The sequence below is a fragment of the Trichosurus vulpecula genome, chromosome 7, assembly GCF_011100635.1.
Source record: "Trichosurus vulpecula isolate mTriVul1 chromosome 7, mTriVul1.pri, whole genome shotgun sequence".
NCBI lineage: Eukaryota > Metazoa > Chordata > Mammalia > Diprotodontia > Phalangeridae > Trichosurus > Trichosurus vulpecula.
This window is the reverse complement of record NC_050579.1, coordinates 128,586,009-128,605,724: the sequence shown is the minus strand read 5'-3', so window position 1 is coordinate 128,605,724 and position 19,716 is coordinate 128,586,009.

Sequence of the window (19,716 nt, the reverse complement as noted above, 5' to 3'; positions counted from 1 at the left end):
GAGCTTTACACTTTGGAAGAAAATCATGAGGAGTCCCAATCCATTGGATGGTAGCAACAGAGGCAGGAAGAAAGAGAGCCTAAGATTCACCACTCCTGGTAGATTCAACTATAAGTCCTAAGTGCCACAAAGATTACTGGATGGGTCGTAGGAAGGATCATTTTTTTCCCCCTTTAAAGGTTGCAGGGAAGAAGAAAGAAAAGAGTCACTGAACCCTGAAGAACCAAAAGAGGAAAAACAGTCACATAGAAAGCTACATGCTAGGTATAGGTTAAAACATGCCTTGGATATTCAATTGTCACTCCAAATTCTGCATTCTGGCTTAAGTGGAAAATTGTAATACAAAGAAAAAGTAAGACTGCTCCAGTTCCTGCGCTTAGAGATTATGTTTCCATTCATTAGAATTACTGGCCATAAATTGAACTGGAAGAGAAACAGAATTAATAAAGGAATAATATTGGAGTCAGTGAGATGTGAGATCAAGTCTTACTTTTGGTAAATAATAGTTGTGTGATGTTGAGTAAGTCATATGCATTCTTAGCGGCCCCAAGCAATTATTTAACACTGTAAATTAGAGATGAGTTGGCACTCTGTTTTATCATGATTAGTAGAAGTTTTCCACAACAACAAAACAACTATTTCCTACTCCTAAAATGAAATAAGTTAGCAATGTTAAACTTTCCTTTTTTATGTCATCCATTTCAGTCTAGCAAATCTCTGCATTCAAATTTTATTCACTTATTATGAATTGTAGCATCATCACTATTTTCATTTAGTTTATAACTGTTATCTTTTGCACTGCTCCCATTAAAAAAAAATCTTTTTGGTTAATTTTAGCATTCTTGAGCAAGTTACCTAACATCTGCAGGCCTCAGTTTCTTCATGTATAAAATGAACTTATCGCACTAGAAGACCTGTGAGTTCCCTGCTACCTCTGAATTTCTGATCCATGTATTTCTTGGGAAAAAATCTGAACTGAAATATGAGAGAGAATGATGGTTTGTTTATTCTATGCATATGGATTCATTTATGGTGCTGATTGTCGAGCTTTGAAAAAAACATAATTGAAGCAAAGTAATATGAACATGTACTACAGTTTATATAAATGTTTGTGGGTCTCGTTATATTCATTAAAACAATCGACAGTACATTTTCTTCAACGTAAACAAAATTGGTTTTCCAATGTCAAATGTTGCTCTGACTTAGTCATCATAGCCATTCAAAGGGAGTTAGACCCTCTGATCCATCAGTCACTATTGTGCAATGTTGTTCTGAACTTAGTATTATGCGACAATTTCCAACAGATGTTTTCCCATTAGTTCTTCTTTTCATTAAAGATTACATTTCAAAAGGCTTCAAAGACAAGTTTGAAATTTTCCAGGTTGGTTTTTTTTTTGGTCCATTTTTATTTATCTTATTGCAGGCACTTGGCATTTTGCAACTCTTCTATGTTAACCCAATGACTATAAATAAATTTACATACATACGTATATACATTGCAGGGATGTACACACATACGCATACAGATAGATAGATAGATCCCTGCAAAGCTTAGATGATTTTGTAGATTAAATCTATATAATTTTTTCTACAAAACATGTTTTTGTTAAGGGTTTTTTCACTTAATTCAAGTTTGATAGTAACTAATATTAAGTTTTTACCTCAAAATGAAAGAAAAAGCATTTAAGATTGATAACCAGAAAAGGAAAATTTAGCTCACCATTCAAGTTTTCAAGTTTTGTTTTCAGGAGGAAAGAAAAGATCACTTTATGTTTAAAGTAAACTTTGTACCAACTTCTCTAATAAGTTTATTCTAGTTTTCCTAAGCAAGTTCAATTCTGTAAATCACCTTGGTCCCTGAGAAGAATGGACTCAGACTTAAAATGGTTTCTATGCACCATTGTTCCCACAAAGTTCATGTTCAAATATGACCTTGTGGTTAGAAGAATCTTTTCTCAGCTACCATTGGTTTGGGCCTCAAAGGTCAAAGATCACTCCGCCAGTGGAGTCAAACTAAGAGAATATACCCAACCAAGAAAAGAGGCTAAGAGTGACTAAGACCTTTTGAGGTGACTCTCCAAAAAAAAATTCTTATTTAGTATGCATCCACGGCTATGAGGCTGAGTCAACAAAATATTGCAAAATGTCCTAGGTTAAGATTAAGCCAATTTTTTAAAATTTATTTTTATTTTTAGTTTACAACAGACGGTTCTACATAATTTTGAGTTCCAGATTTTCTCCCCTCCCTCCCCCCTCCCTCCCCCCTCCCTCCCCAAGATAGCATGGAATCTCATATAACTATCACGAATGACTTCGCATTGAATTAATTTATACACTAGTCAAGTTGCGGAGAAGAATTATGACCAATGGAATGAATAATGAGAAAGAAAAAACAGAACCAAAAAAAAAAAAACCAAAAACAAAAAAAACAACCCAAAAACAAAAACAAAAGAAAAGAGAAAAAGGCTAGCATGAAGTATGCCTCAATCTGCATTCAAACTTCTTAGTTCTTTCTCTGGATGTAGATAGCATTCTCCATCGTGAGTTCTTTGGAGTTGTGCCTGCACCTTGTGTTGCTGAGAAAAGCGAAGTCTGTCAGGGTTGGTCCTCACAGAATCCATATATCTGTGGTTGTGTACAGTGTTCTCCTGGCTCTGCTCCGCTCACTCAGCATTATGTCGTGTAGGTTTTTCCAGGTTGTTATGAAGTCCGTATCATCCCCATTTCTTATGGCACAATAGTATTCCATTACCTTCATTTACCACAGCTTGTTCAGCCATTCCCCAATTGATGGGCATCCTTTTGATTTCCAATTCTTGGCTACCACAAAAAGAGCCGCTATAAATATCCTTGTACATATGGGTCCTTTTCCCGCTTGTGTGATTTCTTTGGGATACAACCCTAGAAGTGGTATTACTGGGTCAAAGGATATGAACATTTTTATAGCCCTTTGGGCATAGTTCCAAATTGCTCTCCAAAATGGCTGGATCAGCTCACAACTCCACCAGCAATGTAACAATGTTCCAATTTTCCCACATCCTTTCCAGCATTTATCATTTTCCTGTTTTGTTATTTTAGCCAGTCTGACAGGAGAGATGTGGTATCTAAGAGTTGTTTTGATTTGCATTTCTCTAATCAGTAGTGATTTTGAGCATTTTTTCATATGCCTATAGATAGCTTTAATTTTTTCCTGTGAAAACTGCCTGTTCATATCCTTTGACCATTTCTCAATTGGGGAATGGCTTGTATTCCTATATATAAAAAACTAGCAGAAACCATATGATCATCTCAATAGACGCAGAAAAAGTCTTTGACAAAATACAACACCCATTCCTATTAAAAACACTATAAAGCATAGGAATAAATGGAACCTTCCTTAAAATTGTAAATAGCATCTACCTAAAACCATCAACAAGCATTATTTGTAATGGGGATAAGCTAAATGCATTCCCAATAAGATCGGGGTGAAACAAGGATGTCCGTTATCACCCCTACTATTCAATTTGGTACTAGAAATGTTAGCTGTAGCAATAAGAGAAGAAAAAGAAATTGAAGGAACTAGATTAGGAAAAGAAGAAACTAAATTATCACTTTTTGCAGATGATATGATGATTTATTTAGAGAATCAAGTAAAAAACTACTTGAAATAATAAACAACTTTAGCAGAGTTGCAGGATATAAAATAAACCCACATAAATCCTCAGCATTCCTATACATTACTGACAAAGCCCAACAGCAAGAGATAGAAAGAGAAATTCTATTCAAAGTTACTGTAGACACTATAAAATATTTGGGAGTCTATTTGCCAAGACAAACCCAGGGCCTATATGAACATAACTATGAAACACTTTTCACGCGAATAAAGTCAGATCTGAATAAATGGAAAAATATCAGTTGCTCATGGTTAGGCCAAGCTAATATAATAAAAATGTCAATTTTACCTAAATTAATCTATCTATTCAGTGCCATACCAATTGAACTACCAAAAAATTATTTTACTGAGCTGGACAAAATTATAACAAAATTCATCTGGAAAAACAAGAGGTCTAGAATATCTAGGGTATTAATGAAAAGACATGCTAGAGAAGGTGGCCTAGCCATACCGGACATTAAACTGTATTACAGAGCAGCAGTCATCAAAACTACCTGGTACTGGCTAAGAAACAGAGGTGTGGATCAGTGGAATAGGATAAGAATACAAGATGGAGAAGTCAACAACCATAGCAATCTACTCTTTGATAAACCCAAAGAGGCCAGCTTCTGGGCTAATAATTCACTATTTCACAAAAACTGTTGGGAAAATTGGAAAATGGTAGGACAGAAACTGGGCATAGACCAATATCTTACACCATATACCAAAATAAAAGTCAAAATGGGCTCATGACTTAGGAGTAAAGGCTGATACTATAAGTAATTTGGGAGAGCAAGGAATAGTTTACTTATCAGATTTATGGAAAAGAAAAGAATTCATGAACCAACAAGAGATAGAGCATTACAAAATGCAAAATGGACAATTTTGATTATGTTAAATTGAAATGTTTTTGTACAAAAAAAGCCAATGCAACAAAAATTAGGAGGGAAGCAGAAAATTGGGAGAAAATCTTTACAACTAGTATCTCTGATAAAGGCCTCATTTCTAAAATATACTGGGAACTGATCCAAATATATAGGATTAAGCCAATTTTTAAAACTGCTTTTGTCTAGTGCTGATTCAAGGTGCATGAACTTTGGGACTTTGAGTTAAAAAATTCCTTGGAATCCCTTCAAATTCCTCTCTCTTTTCATCTGTCTTTTGCCAACTCTAGCTTCCTTCAAATCCTAAATGAAAGCCCACCCTCTAAAAAAAAGTCGTTCCTGCTCTTCCATAAGCATAATGCCTTCCTCTCTGTTGATTATTCTTGTATGTATTTTGTTTGCATGCTGTCTCTCTAATTAGACTGTGAGCTCCTAAAGATCAAGGACTGGTTTGTTTTTTGGTTTTTGTTTTTGCCTTTCTTTGTATCAGTTAGCATAATTCCTGTGACATAGTAGTCACTTAACAGATGTTTGTTCATTGACTGACTGACTTACTCCATCCCAAAAACTTATTTCAAGCACTTTATCTAGAAAACACTCCTAAATATCTGAGTGGAGCATGGGGCACAGTTGTAGGCTTTGCTATCAAGATACTCTGATAATTTTGCAAATGAAGCCTAGAGAAGCCAAGTTCATATTCCTATCTGAAATGGGTGTATGTATCAGCAACAAAATCTCCTTTTGAGTGTGGTGCTTTGGGCAGCTCCAAACCTGGCCATCTCCATCTTATTTCAGTTTTCTTATTTGGTCTTTCAAATACATTTTCATAAACATGTTGACTGCAACTTTCAACTTCAAAATATGGCAAAAGAACTTCTTAAGAACAACATAGAGGATTTTAGAAAATAGAAAAGGTGAACAATGCCATTCTTTTTTTCTTTTGGAGAGCCCTTAAAGGTAACAACCAATGTCAGGCATGGAAAATATAGTTACCATTCAGTTTTAAATCAACATTTTCAGAAAATATAGTTACTATATTGTTACTTCTAAAAATATAGTTACCATTCAGTTTTAAACCAATACTTTCAGATAGATAGAGATAGAGAGATGATAGATAGAAAGAAAGAATGCATTATATGTTATATATTATTAATGGAGGATGAGAAGCTTTTTGTTTTGCATATCTTTTTTTTAAGACATAAGACTAAATTGAGTATTTAATTTGAGTTTTCAAGTCCTCGGATGATTGCTGTCCTGTGCCTCGGGGAGAAAAACATGTCAAGGCATTTGTCATGCCTGGAATGTGACTAAGGTTGTCTTGCTAGTGAAAAACACAAACGTTCTGGCAAGGAATTAATGTGTACAAGTGATTGTGGGAGGTAGTCAACTAATATGGAAAAAAGCCTGAATGCTTCCCTTTGTAGGTAGAGATGATGCTACTGATCTTTCTATAGCAGATCGTATGCTTTTAATTACTTTTTAAAAGGTGATGATGGATTTCTGTCATTTCGCTTAAATGCCAAACCCACATCCGTATTTATAATTTGGCCAGTTGAAGCTAAGGATACAAGCAGTCATAAAACCAGGTTAAGCCATCTCTCTCCACTGAGAATCAGCTTGTGACTTTAGTATTATTAACACCAATCTCCAACTAAGCAAATAATTGCCCATAGCCTAGAAATTAATTTACTCTTCATCTCACTTTGCTTTCAAAATGTTGATTTCCCTTGCACTAGGGCTGATTTGCCAGGAAGACACACCCTTGCCTAGTCATTCATGTATTAAGTTTGGTAAAACTTATAACTTTTTTTCTTTTATTTATTGAATTTATTTAATATATTTAGTTTTCAGCATTGATTTTCACAAGAGTTTGAATTACAAATTGTCTCCCCATTTCTACCCACCCCCCCCACTCCAAGATGGCATATATTCTGGTGGTCCCGTTCCCCAGGCAGCCCTCCCTTCTGTCACCCCATTCCCCTCCCATCCCCTTTTCCCTTCCTTTCTTGTAGGGCAAAATAAATTTCTATGCCCCATTGCCTGTGTATCTTATTTTCTAGTTGCATGCAAAAAAATTTTTTTTTGTTTTTGAACATCTGTTTTTAAAACTTTGAGTTCCAAATTCTCTCCCCTCTTCCCTTCCCACCCACCATCCCTAAGAAGTCAAGCAATTCAACATAGGCCACATGCATATCATTATGTAAAACCCTTCCACAATACTCATATTGTGAAAGACTAACTATATTTTGCTCCTTCCTAACCTATGCCCCTTTATTGAATTTTCTCCCTTGACCCTGTCCCTTTTCAAAAGTGTTTGTTTTTGATTACCTCCTCTCCCATCTGCCCTCACTTATATCAGCCCCCCTTTTTTATCTTCTTCCTCCTTCTTTCCTGTGAGGTAAGATACCCAATTGAGTGTGTATGCTATTCTCTCCTCAGGTCAAATCTGATGAGAGCAAGATTCACTCATTCCCCCTCCCCTGCCTTCTCTTCCCTTCCTACAGAACTGCTTTTTCTTGCCACTTTTATGCGAGATAATTTACCCCATTCTGTCTCTCCCTATCTCCCTCTCTCAATATATTCCTTTCTCATCCCTTAATTTGATTTTATTTTTTTTAGATATCATCCCTTCATATTCAACTCACCCTGTGCCCTCCATCTATACACACACACACACATATACATACATATACACACACACATACATATATGTATTCATATATATACATACACACACATATACATATGCATATGCCCTTCAGCTACCCTAATACTGAGGTCTCATGAATCATACACATCATCTTTCCATGTAGGAATGTAAACAAAACAGTTCAACTTTAGTAAGTCCCTTGCAATTTCTTTTTCTTGTTCTTTTTCTTGATTACCTTTTCATGCTTCTCTTGATTCTTGTGTTGGAAAGTCAAATTTTCTATTCAGCTCTGGTCTTTTCACCATGAAAGCTTGAAAGTCCTCTATTTTATTGAAAATCCATATTTTGCCTTGGAGCATGATACTCAGTTTTGCTGGGTAGGTGATTCTTGGTTTTAAGCCTAGCTCCATTGACCTCCAGCATATTGTATTCCAAGCCCTTTGATCTCTTAATGTATGTTAACCTGGATGTTGGTTAAAGGAAACAACGGACTAGATAATAAAAAAAAATTGTATTACATATATATTAATTCCCATAAGCATAGCCAACAGACATACATGTATGAGATTGAGCCAGAGAATGTCTGACTGACTTGTACAGAAACATGAACAGGTTTTATATTCATTAGAACAATCACAATTCAGCATGTTACTTAAATTTATGATTCTCAGGTATGTTTGACCATAAGACAAGGATTTTCCTTAATTGAATAGAGTTGTAAAGGATGTTGACAAAAGTCAGTTGAAACTACAACCTAGCATCTCTGTGTCTCATTACATTCCATAACATAGTATATACCAATAGAATATTAAGCAAGGTGATATCTCTTGGGATTAGGGTCTCATCCTTGATGACTAACGAGGGTCAGCCTAGTCTGGCTTTGTTGACAGAGATAAGGGTATTTCCTGAGCAAACTTTTAGAGAGAACAAAGAAGCCCAGGTCCTGGATCTTCATCCAGTTACTCATTAATTCAGGCTCTGGGTCTACTTGAAATTAAAAATGATATAAAATAGTATAATATTTTCCACATGTAGAAGCTGCTAGATCTTGGATTATTCTGATTATGTTTCCATAATACTCAAATTGTTTCTTTCTGGCTGCTTGCAGTATTTTCTCCTTGATCTGGGAGCTCTGGAATTTGGTGGCAATATTCGTAGGAGCTTTCTTTTTGGGATCTATTTGAAGAGGTGATCTGTGGATTCTTTCAATTTCTATTTTGCCCTGTGGCTCTAGAATATCAGGGCAGTTCTCCTTGATAATTTCTTGAAAGATGATATCTAGGCTCTTTTTTGATCATGGCTTTCAGGTAGTCCAATAATTTTTAAATTATCTCTCCTGGATCTATTTTCCAGGTCAGTGGTTTGTCCAATGAGATATTTCGCATTGTCTTCCACTTTTTCATTCCTTTGGCTCTGTTTTATAATATCTTGATTTCTCATAAAGTCACTAGCTTCCAATTGCTCCAATATAACTTTAAAGGTAGTATTTTCTTCAGTGGCCTTTGGACCTCCTTTTCCATTTGGCTAATTCTGCCTTTCAAGGCATTCTTCTCCTCATTGGCTTTTTGGAGCTCTTTTGCCATTTGAGTTAGTCTATTTTTTAAGGTGTTGTTTTTTTCAGTATTTTTTTGGGTCTTCTTTAGCAAGTCATTGACTTGTTTTTCATGGTTTTCTCACATCATTCTCATTTCTCTTCCTAATTTTTCCTCTACTTCTCTAACTTGCTTTTCCAAATCCTTTTTGAGCTCTTCCATGGCCTGAGACCAGTTCATGTTTTTCTTGGAGGCTTTTGATGTAAGCTCTTTGACTTTGTTGACTTCTTCTGGCTGTATGTTTTGGTCTTCTTTGTCACCAAAGAAAGATTCCAAAGTCTGAGACTGAATCTGAGTGCATTTTTGCTGCCTGGCCATGTTCCCAGCCAACTTACTTGACCCTCGAGTTTTTCATCAGGGTATGACTGCTTGTAGAGTAAAAAGTACTTTGTTCCAAGCTTGAGGGGATGCGCTGTTGTTTTCAGAGCTACTGCAGCCAGGTCTGCCACATCAGCACTCTTCCTTCCCCAAGAACCCCCAACCCAGACTGGACTCAGATCTTATGCAGGCTCTGCACTTCTGCTCTGAATTGCCACTGAATTCCTCCCACCAGGTGGGCCTGGGGCCAGAAGCAACTGCAGCTGTAGTTCTGTAGCTGCACCACCTCTTCTGTCCCAGGGGTGGTGGCCAAACAGTGAAGTCCTTCCACTCCCCACAGCTTTTCCCACTAACCTTCTCTGTTGTCTTTGGTGCTTGTTTGAGAAGTCTGGTAACTGACACAGCTCACTGATTCAGGGCGCTAGGGCCTGTACCACCTGGCTCCTGGTCTGGTTGGTCCACGCGGCCCAACCAAAAGCTGACATTTAATCACCATTTATGGTTAAAAAACACTTTAAGAAAATACATTCTCTTACTTAAGACCCACAATATCTCTTTGATGTATTTAGGTAGAGTATTATTAAACTCCATTGTACAAGTGAGGAAACCAAGTCTTAAAGAAATTAAGTGACCTATTCTAGGTCACACCGTGAACAAGCATTCAAGCCAAAACTCCACTTAAATCTTCTGAATCCAAGTCTTGGCCTCTTTCCATTACTTAATACTATCTCCATAAGATAGTAGAGAGGCAGATAAACCATCTAGGTGGTATAGTGGATAGAGCATACGGCCTGGAGTCAGGAAGACCTGAGTTCAATTGTAGCCTCAGACACTAGCTTATGTGACACCTTGGAAAAGTCATTTAATCCTGTTTGCTTCAGTTTCCTCAGTTGTAAAGTGAGTTGGAGAAGGAAATGCTAAAACCATTCCAGTATCTTTGCAAGAAAACCCCAAATGGGGCCACAAAGAGTTGGACATGACTGATCATGCTTTCAGGATCTATAAGTCTATGAAACTAAATATTCTATGAAGCCAAGATTCTAAATTATGATTTGGTTAGTACATTAACATATCTTTATTGATGAAGTCAAGGAACTATGTTTTTAGGGGTGCTCAAGACCCCAAAATACCAACACACTGGGTCCTGCTTGAATGAATTGGACTCAAGCCTTCTCACAGCCAAAGAGAAAAAGAGTTTATTACAGATTTGCCATATTGGATTGTCTTAAGAAATCTCACCATTTGTAATGCTCCTTTCCACAAGTGGGTTAGATTCCATCTGAGGTAGATGGAATCTGAGCACTTTCATAGGGGCAAGATGAAACTTATATACAAAAGATTGTGGGAGGATCTAGGGTGGTCCTGGGATGATGGGAGGAGGGGTTTAGGGAGGGTCTTGAGGAAGAGCTTGATGGGACCTGGGTGAGGTCAGACTCCTGCAACCAAGAGAATGGGATTAAGGGTGGCAAGTAGCTGAAGGCTACCTGGAGATAACAGACAATGTAGGGCTAGGCTAGTTTAAGGGTAATCTAGCCTAGAGATTTGGGCCTAGAAATAATGAAAGGCTTATGGCCTCAAGACAAACACCTCATCTAGTGGGAAGATTCAAGGGGAGTTCAAGGGGGCTACCATAGTCTAAACCCCATCAAGGAAAAAACAAGAATATCAAAGACCTATGTAACTTGCAAATAGAGATGTCCAGGAAGAAAGATGAAGAATACTGAATGAAATGTTCCACTTATCCCACTTTCCCCATTTTCCATTTATATTGGCAAATTACAGCCCCCACAGGAAAAAAAAGTCTATATCTTACTGGTACAGAAACTGGAAACAGAGATGGCTAAGACTCTAAGATTCTGACTGGTTTCCTTATAGTTATTGACGTACCAAAAAGGACAGCTCAGTGAGAACAAGAAGTGTGTGCCTGACCTTTCTTTAAGAAAAAATACTTCTTAGCTAGGATATGTAACTCTAAAGCAACCTTGTCCACTCTTGGTTCAATTTGAATGGTGATTTATTTCTAAATCATCTGACCCTTCACATTAATCCTAGCTCTGACTTCTGGAACATTCAGAACAAGCATATTCCCTCTTCCTCATGATAACCCTTAAAAATTTGAAGATGGCTGTCACATTCCTCCTGTCTTCTTCTCTCTAAACTAAATATCCCTCCTTTCTTCAATCATTTTTCCTATGTAGTGAACTCCAACACCTTTATCCCATTTTATTTCCCTCTTCTGGACACCATCTTCTTAGCTTCTTTTTGTGTTATCTTCCCTCAGTGGACTATAATCTCCTTGAGGTCAAGTACCATGTTTCTTTTTTTAAATATTATTATTTAGTGCAGTGATAGTACAACGACTCATTGTTGGACAAAAACTGTTGGGAAAATTACATAGTAGTACAAATGGACTTGAGGACATCAAAAATCAACAATTGATAAAAATTCTCTAATCATGAAATAAAAAAAAATGTCTCACATGATTTTTAAAAGAGGCATACTTACAGTAGAATTGCAAAGAAAAAATGCTTTTGAATTTGACAGCAAAATAAAACTATTAAAAAACTATACCAAAATTATCTGTATCAGTGGCCTCCAAACTTTTTTGATCAAACATACCCCATCAATAAAATATTTTTGAGTACATGTTCCATACATGCAAATATATTTATAAATTATATACATGTACTATTCTAATACATTTTACACATTTAAAAATGTATACAAAATGGAATTTTAAAAGGATGAGATAAATCTTAAAACATTTGAACATTTCTTTAAAAATCGCTTATTAATAGTACAAGAAATCTTTTTTAGCTCCCACTAAAGTGCCAAAAAGATCAATTAATCAGCAAATATTTATTAAGTGCCTACTTAATGATGGGCAGCTAGGTGGCACAGTGGATAGATTGCTGGGCTTGGAATTAGGAAGACTCATTTTCATCAGTTCAAGTCTGGCTTCATGCATTTACTACCTGTGTGGCTCTGGGCAGTAATTTAACCCTGTCTATCTCAATTTTTTCACCTTTAAAATAAGCTGGAGAAGGAAATGGTAAACCACTTCAGTATCTTCACCAAGAAACTCCCAAAATGGCATCAGAAAGAGTCAGACATGACTGAAACAACTTAACAACAATAACAAAAAGCACCTACTGTGAGCCAGGTGTTCTGCTAAGGGCTAGAGATTCAAAAAGAAGCAAAAGACCATTCCTGCCCTCAAGGAGCTTACAATGTGATGGAGGAGACAACATGCAAATAAATGCATACAAAGTCAGCTACACACAGGACAAATAGGAAATAATTAAGAGCAGAAAAGCAATAGAATTAAGAAGGACTGGGGAAGATTTTCTGCAGAGGGTGGAATCTTAACTGAGACTTAAAGGAAGCCAGGGAGGTCAACAGTAGGAGAAGAGGAGGGAGAGTATTCCAGGCATGAGGGACAGCCAGAAAGAATGCCCAGAACCAAGAGATGGAATGTCTTATTGGTGGAGGCCAGTGTCAGGGTTCAGATCGGGAATAAGGTATAAGAATACTGAAAAGGTAGGAGGGGGTTAACCTATTTTGAATGCTAAACACAGAATTTTGTATTTGCTCCCAGAGGCAATAGGAAACCACTGGAATTTGTTAAGTAGAGCAGTGACATGATTGAACCTGTGTTTTAAGGAAAATCGCTTTAGTGGCTGAATGGAAGACAGGTTAGAGTGGAGAGTCACTTGAAACAGACTAACCCACAAGCAGGCTATTGCAAAAATCAAGGTACGAGGTGATGAAGACCTGCACTAGACTGGTGGTAGTGTCAGAGGAGAGAAGGGGGCATATTGAAGACATGTTGCGAAGGTGATATCAACAGGACTTGGCAACAATTTGGATATGGTGGGTGAGAGATAGTGGAGGAATCTAGGATGACTCCTGAGCTGTGAGCCTGAGGGAATGCTTTCTACAGTAAGGCAAAAAATAGTAGGGTTGGGGGGAGGTTTTTCAGGGAAGGATAATAAGTTCTGTTTTGGATATACTAACTTTAAAATGTCTACTAGAAGTCTCATTCAAAATGTCTGAAAGGCAATTGGAGATGTGAGATTGGAGGTCAGCAGAGATTGGGGCAGGAAGGGTACATTCGAGAATAATCAGCATAGAGATGGTAATTAAATCCATGGGCGCTGATGAGATCACCAAATGAAGTAGCATAGAGGGAGAAGAGAAGAAGGCCCAGCAAAGAATCCCAAGAGACACCTATGGGTGGTGGAAGGCACCATCTGGAGAAGCCAGCAAAGGCGACAGAAAAGGATTGTTCAGAAAGGCAAGAGGAGAACCAGGGAGAGTGATGTCCTGAAAACCTAAGGAGAAAAGAGTATCAAGGAGTGATCAAGAGCCTCAAAAGCTGCAGAAAGATTGAGAATAGGGACTGAGGAAAGGTTGTTGGATTTGGCAACTAAAAGATCATTAGAAATTTTGGAGATACAGTGGAATGATAAGGTCAGAAGCCAGATTTAAGGGGTTAAGAAGAGAGTGAGAGGAAAATGGAGGCACCTATTATAGACAGCCTTTTCAAGGAAATGAATAGAGAAAAGACAGAGCCCTGCAGTATACACAGCTAGTGGATGAGATACGTAAACTGGAGAAAGTGTCAAATAGAAAGGAGGAAAATCAAGAGAGGAGTATCCCAAAAACCCAGAGAGGAGTATCCAGATGAGGGAAGTCAGCAGCGTCAAGTACAACAGAGAGGGCAGAAAGCTCCTTTCTCCTTTTTTGGAATCTTCTTAATTCAATTCAACAAGGATTTATTTAAATATCTCCTATGTGCCAGGCACTCTGCAAGGCCCTGTGAATGTGAGTACAAAGAATAAAACAAGCCCTAGTCTTGAAGAGCTTATGTTCTCCTGTCCAAAGAGGAACAATATGTATTCAAATAAACAAGGGCAAAAACATAAATAAAGTAAAAATGCAAAATACACAGAAAATAAATAGTGAAGGAGTGTAGCATAGTGGGCAAAAAGCAGGCCTCAGAGTAGGAAGGCCTTTGACACATCCCAGCTGGGTAATTCTGGGTATGGTGCTTAAATGCTCACTGCCCCAGGCAACTCTTTAAGCTTATACATTTCAGAGAAAGGGCTAATTTGCTTTGGTACAAGAAGTCCCACATTTAGAGATGCCTGAAGAAATCACAAGTTTGGTCAAAAAAAGAATTCCATAGTAGTTTTGTGGGAAAATTAAAAAATTGAGGAAATCAGGAAAAGATTCTCATAGAAGAGACATCTAAGCTGAGGCTTGACTGCAACTAGAGATTCTAAGAGGTGTTGTTGTTCAGTGATGTCTGACTCTTCATGACCCTATATGAGGTTTTCTTGGCAAAGATACTGGAATAGTTTCTCATTTCCTTCTCCAGTTCATTTTACAGATGAGGAAACTGAGGCAAACAGGGGTAAATGCCCAGGGTCACACAGCTAGTAAGTGTCTGAGGCCAGATTTGAACTCAGGTAGATGAGTCTCCCTGATTCCAAGCCTGATGCTCTATCCACTGCACCAGCTGCCCCTATTCCAAGAAGTAGCAGTGAGTTGGTATATCAGTCTAGGCACGAGGTCCAGGAGATGAGATGTGCCATATGGAGAAACTGTAAGTAGGTCAGTTTGTCTGGAACATACAGTGGGTGAGGGGAAGTAATGTAATCAGCCTGGAAAGATAGGTTGCTCTTTGATTGTGAAAGGCTTTAAATGACCAACAGAAGAATTTGTATTTTTTTTTCTGAAGGTCTTGAGGAACCACTGAAGCTTCTTGAATAGCAAAGCCGGACAGTCAGACTGGTGCTTTTGGAATATCAATTTATCTGGGGGATAAAGTTGGGGGGGAGGGGAGGATGATGAAGATAGACCAATTGGGTTTCCCTCACAGTGGCTACACCATTGTTGTACTTCTTCCTTTTTACGATGAGAGACTTCTTTCTGGAACTAGAAAAAAGTAATACCTTGAGATGATTCTGGAGTCCATCTCATGAATATTTTCTCTACTCATAAAGAATGAGCCCTCTGTTTTAAAGTTTCAATATCATTCCAAAGGAAAACAAAGAGAATTATGGGTCATGTTCTTGGCTAAGCAAAAGTTTGTTGCAACATGGGGGATTCTCAAATTACTGAGGAAAAAATTTGGGCAGAGACCAGAAAGTGGTTTGAACAAAGTAAAAAGACTACCTCTGATTTAGGACAAGACAAATCTTAACTGAAACAAAGACCAACACACAGGAAAAATGCCATAATACTTGTAAGCATATACAATTATCTTAATAAACTTCCATAAATCTCTCATAGTGAAACATTGGTGAAATATCTGAATAAGGGTTACTTTCATGGAGATTAAGAAATTTAATTTGGCGATGTGAAAATAAATGAGTTGTAGTCATACTATACATTCATTCCTTAAAATTATGCCTCACTAACTGCGGCACCTGGATCTGGGCAGGGAGAAAACAAAGTTTCCAGTTCCCCATTGAATTGTATTTTGGTTCTTTGCTCCAAATGTCAATTTTGACAAAAAGTATCTATTTTGACCTGAAAATTCTTAATAATCTGTCTTTCAACTGGTCACGTCACTTAAAAATAGTAATATATCCTACTCTTCAATTTGTATATCTATTTACACTTTCTTCAATATATTTTTCCTTTCTTCAGAAGATACATATGAATTGTTTGATGTCTTAACTTGTCATTACACAGAAAAAGGAATCAGCATTAGTGAGCCTTACTTGTAATTTAAATAATTACTCTTAAATTTTCTAGAGATGAGTCATAGGGTTTGGAGCTAGCAACTACATTTCTTACAATATTTACTGTAAACCCTTAAAAATTTGTACTTAGGGCTGGCCAAAGTGGGAATTAATACCCTTGAACATTTACTTAAAGCCCCAGTTTAGTCCTAGAAGCTCTCCTTCTAAAACAAATCAAGGTTTTCTTCACATACAGAGTGCACAGGAAATTGGGTTTACTTTCCACCACTTACGTTGGACACAAAAAATGCCTTTCCTACACAAAACCAACAAGAAGCCAACTCTCACTAATTAACTGACCAACCTCTTAAGAGTTTGCCAGGAGCAGTGGTGCCTGATTTTTCTTTTTTTAAAAGAAAGTATAGTGTGTCAGTTATTCAGTTCTAACAGTTTTTTTGGATCTACTACTAAGATTTTGTGGAGAGAGCAGTACTGATATGAAGTTAGTAGTAGATTGTAGCTGCTATTATAATTGCAAAGTGTGAAAAAAAATGTCATTTTTGGAAGGTGCAACCAAAAAATTGAATTATGTATTTTGCATTCCAAAGGGTAAGTTGATACAGTATTTAACTCTGAGCAAGATTGAATTGCCATTGGCTATCACAAATATTTATTTCATTTCATCTTGCTTAGGCAAAATGAAAATATATCTATTTATTTTAAGATGTTAGCCAAGGGGAGTTAAAATAATACTAGGTGTGTTTTGCCAACAACTTGTTCCAATTTCTCTGCCTGTATATTTTTGTGCATGTATTTCAAAATTCGATGTAGCAATGCTATTCCTGGTCCCTAATACTCTACCTACTACTCTGAAGACTCATTCGGTAAACATGGGCTCTAACCACCATGACCCTCCAAGCCTAAGTTCTGGCTCCTGCCTCTAGATAGAGCTGGAACTAATATAGAGTAGATGGCCCCTTGCCCATAAGATCCAGCATCTAAGGGGAGTATTGTTTCTTCCTTGTAGTTACTTCAGGAAAGAAATGACCATTCAGTTGTAACCCCATGCCTTTCCTCACAATTTTCTGCTGTTTGGCACAACTACCCTCCAATTCCATCACCACAGTACCTCTTTCAAGAGTACCTTATTTTCTCATTTTCCCCACACTACCCATTCCTTGGAGGGACTCTATCATTATTCACAATGTTCGTCATGCCCCACTTCCTCAACTGTTTTTCCTTAGGTAAAAATATGGTCCAAGTTATGGTCTTTGTGGTGGGTCAGTTGTTGCAGTTAGTAAGACCCAGACTTTACACGCAAATTACCATTTTAGAGAGAATTAATCAAGTCGAGGCAACAACTACATTTTGATTTGTTATATGGAGAGAATTGGGCCATCAAGGTGGCAGTAGCAGTGTGACCCTGGGCAAGTCACTTAACCCTATTTGCCTCAGTTTCCTCATCTGTAAAATGAACTGGAGAAGGAAATGACAAACCACTCCAGTACCTTTGCCGAGAAAAAGCCAAATGGGGTCACAAAGAATTGGACCTGATGGAAAAATGACTGTACAATAACAAATGCTGAGAATTAAAGCTTTTTCTGGAGAGAGGTATACAAAGGGAAGAACTTTTCACCCAAACAAGCCTCAGGTCCCAACGCTTCAAGGCCATGAATTTGCTTTGGGAAGGGGCTTTTGATTCACAGAACTATAGAAACTCAGAGCTGGAATGGACCTCAGAGGCCACTTAACTAAGCCAATGCATACTCGAACCCAATTCCCTCTACAGAATTTCCCCAAAGTAATCATCCCAGCCTTTGTTTTAATGACTGCAGGGAGGGGGGGAACCCTTTTCCTCCAAAGGCACCTCATTCTACTTTTGTATCCCTCTAATGGTGAAGAAGTTTTCCCTGGCTTCAAGATAATATTTGCCTTTTCGTAACTTTCACACATCATTCTTACTTCTGCCCTCAGGGCACAAGAAAAAATAAGTCTAATCCTTCTTCTAGATGACAGCCTTTAAATACTCGAAGACTGCTATCATGTCCCACTCTCCAGGTTAACCCTGAACTCAAAGTATAAATATTTCTCTTAATGGGAAAATTGAATTTTGATTTGGATCTCGAAGTAAAGAACATATCTTAGTTTTGGCCACATAGCTAATACAACACCATGGACTCTGTCACAGCTAACATAATTACAAAGTACGGGAAGAGGACATTAAGAAGAACAACATATCTCAAGCTATAGACTTCAAAATCTAACTCTATATGATGAAAAGATCACCTCTGGGAGAAAAGAGCGATATACAGAAAACAATTATGGAATACAAGACTGTGTCAGTCAAAGTTGGAAGGGCAGAGAATCACTTCGTCTGTTTTAGGATCTCCACGCTTCATGTATACAAATCCAGTTTCAAACACTTAATAGCTGTATAAATAAGAGAAAGTCACTTAACTTCCCTGAATTTTCTAAACCCTAAAATGATTAATTTAATACGTCCTACTTTGTAGGGTTTGTTGTAAGGTTCAAATGCATGTGAAGTGTTCTGCAAACCTTGAAGAGTTCAAAGTTGGTGACTGCAATCATGTGGGTGGATTATAGGATTTTGAAATAGAAGGCACCTTACAGATCACTAGCCCTGCTTCCTCATTTCGCCAATGAGAAAACAGACACGTACAGGTTGAAGGGCTTCCCTAAGATGACCCAGTTATTTGCACAGTAGAGACTAACACAAAGGTACAAAAGTTCTCAGATAATTTTTTTTTTCCAGGGGAGAAGGCAGGGCAATTGGGGTTAAGTGATTTGCCCAAGGTTGCACAGCTAGTAGATGTCTCAAGTGTCTGAGGCTGGATTTGAACTCAGGCACTTCTGACTCCAGGGCCAGTGCTCTACTCACTGTGCCATCTAGCTGCCCCTACTCAGAAAATTTTGAACCCAGGTACTCAAGGTATAATAGAGTTGGAGCCCTATTCTGCCACTAACTTCCTGTGTGACCTTGGACTTAATTAACCCTTCTCTTCTCACTTTATCTACAGAATAAGGGGATTGGACTAGACCAAGAGTGGGGAACCTTCAGCCTCGAGGCCACATGTGGCCCTCTAGGTCCTTGTGCGAGGCCTTTTGACTGAGTCCAAGTTTTACAGAACAAATTCTTTTACTAAGGGTTTGTTCTGTGAAGTTTGGATTCAGTCAAAGGGCAGCACTTGAGGACCTAGAGAGCCACATGTGACCTTGAGGCTGTAGGTTCCCTACCCCTGAATTATACTGAGGTGAAAGGTTCCTTCCATTTCTAAATTTTTGATCCCATGATTCTCTCATTCTAAAGTAATACTTCCTTCTACATCATATGGTGGCTGTTGTCCCAGAAGGTCCTATCCAGGACTAGAACAAGTACTTCTAGGGCCCTTAGGCATCAAGTGTTGGGGGCATCTTTTCTTGTAGTTTAGTTGCCCAGGAGCAATGGCAAAAATAGGAGAGGAGAAGGTGTAACTTCAATGAAGCAGAAAAGGGAGCTATCAAGAAAAGCATCTGTATCCATATGCAAAGAGAGTATTTTGTTAACATTTTCTTAAAATTAAAATTGCTTAATTCAAATAATGAAGAATTTATAATTTTACATGACATATTTTTAAAATTTTAATACTTTTATTTATATTACTAAGTTTAGAACTTTTAAAAATAGAGAGAAGGTAGTATCATGCTCTTTTTAACTCCTAGTCATCAAAACCCTAGGGATCACAAATCTGCATGAAAGGGAACAATGTACAATAAGACTAGAAAAGAGGGTTAGGTCCAGGTTTGAAATGCTTTAAAAGCTAAATGAATGCACTTATATTTGCTTTCAGATGCAAGAGGGAGCTACTGTAGTTTATTGATTAGGAGAATATGTTCAAACCTGTTCTTTGGGAAAAATCATTTTGGTGGATGTGTGGAGTTGGATTAA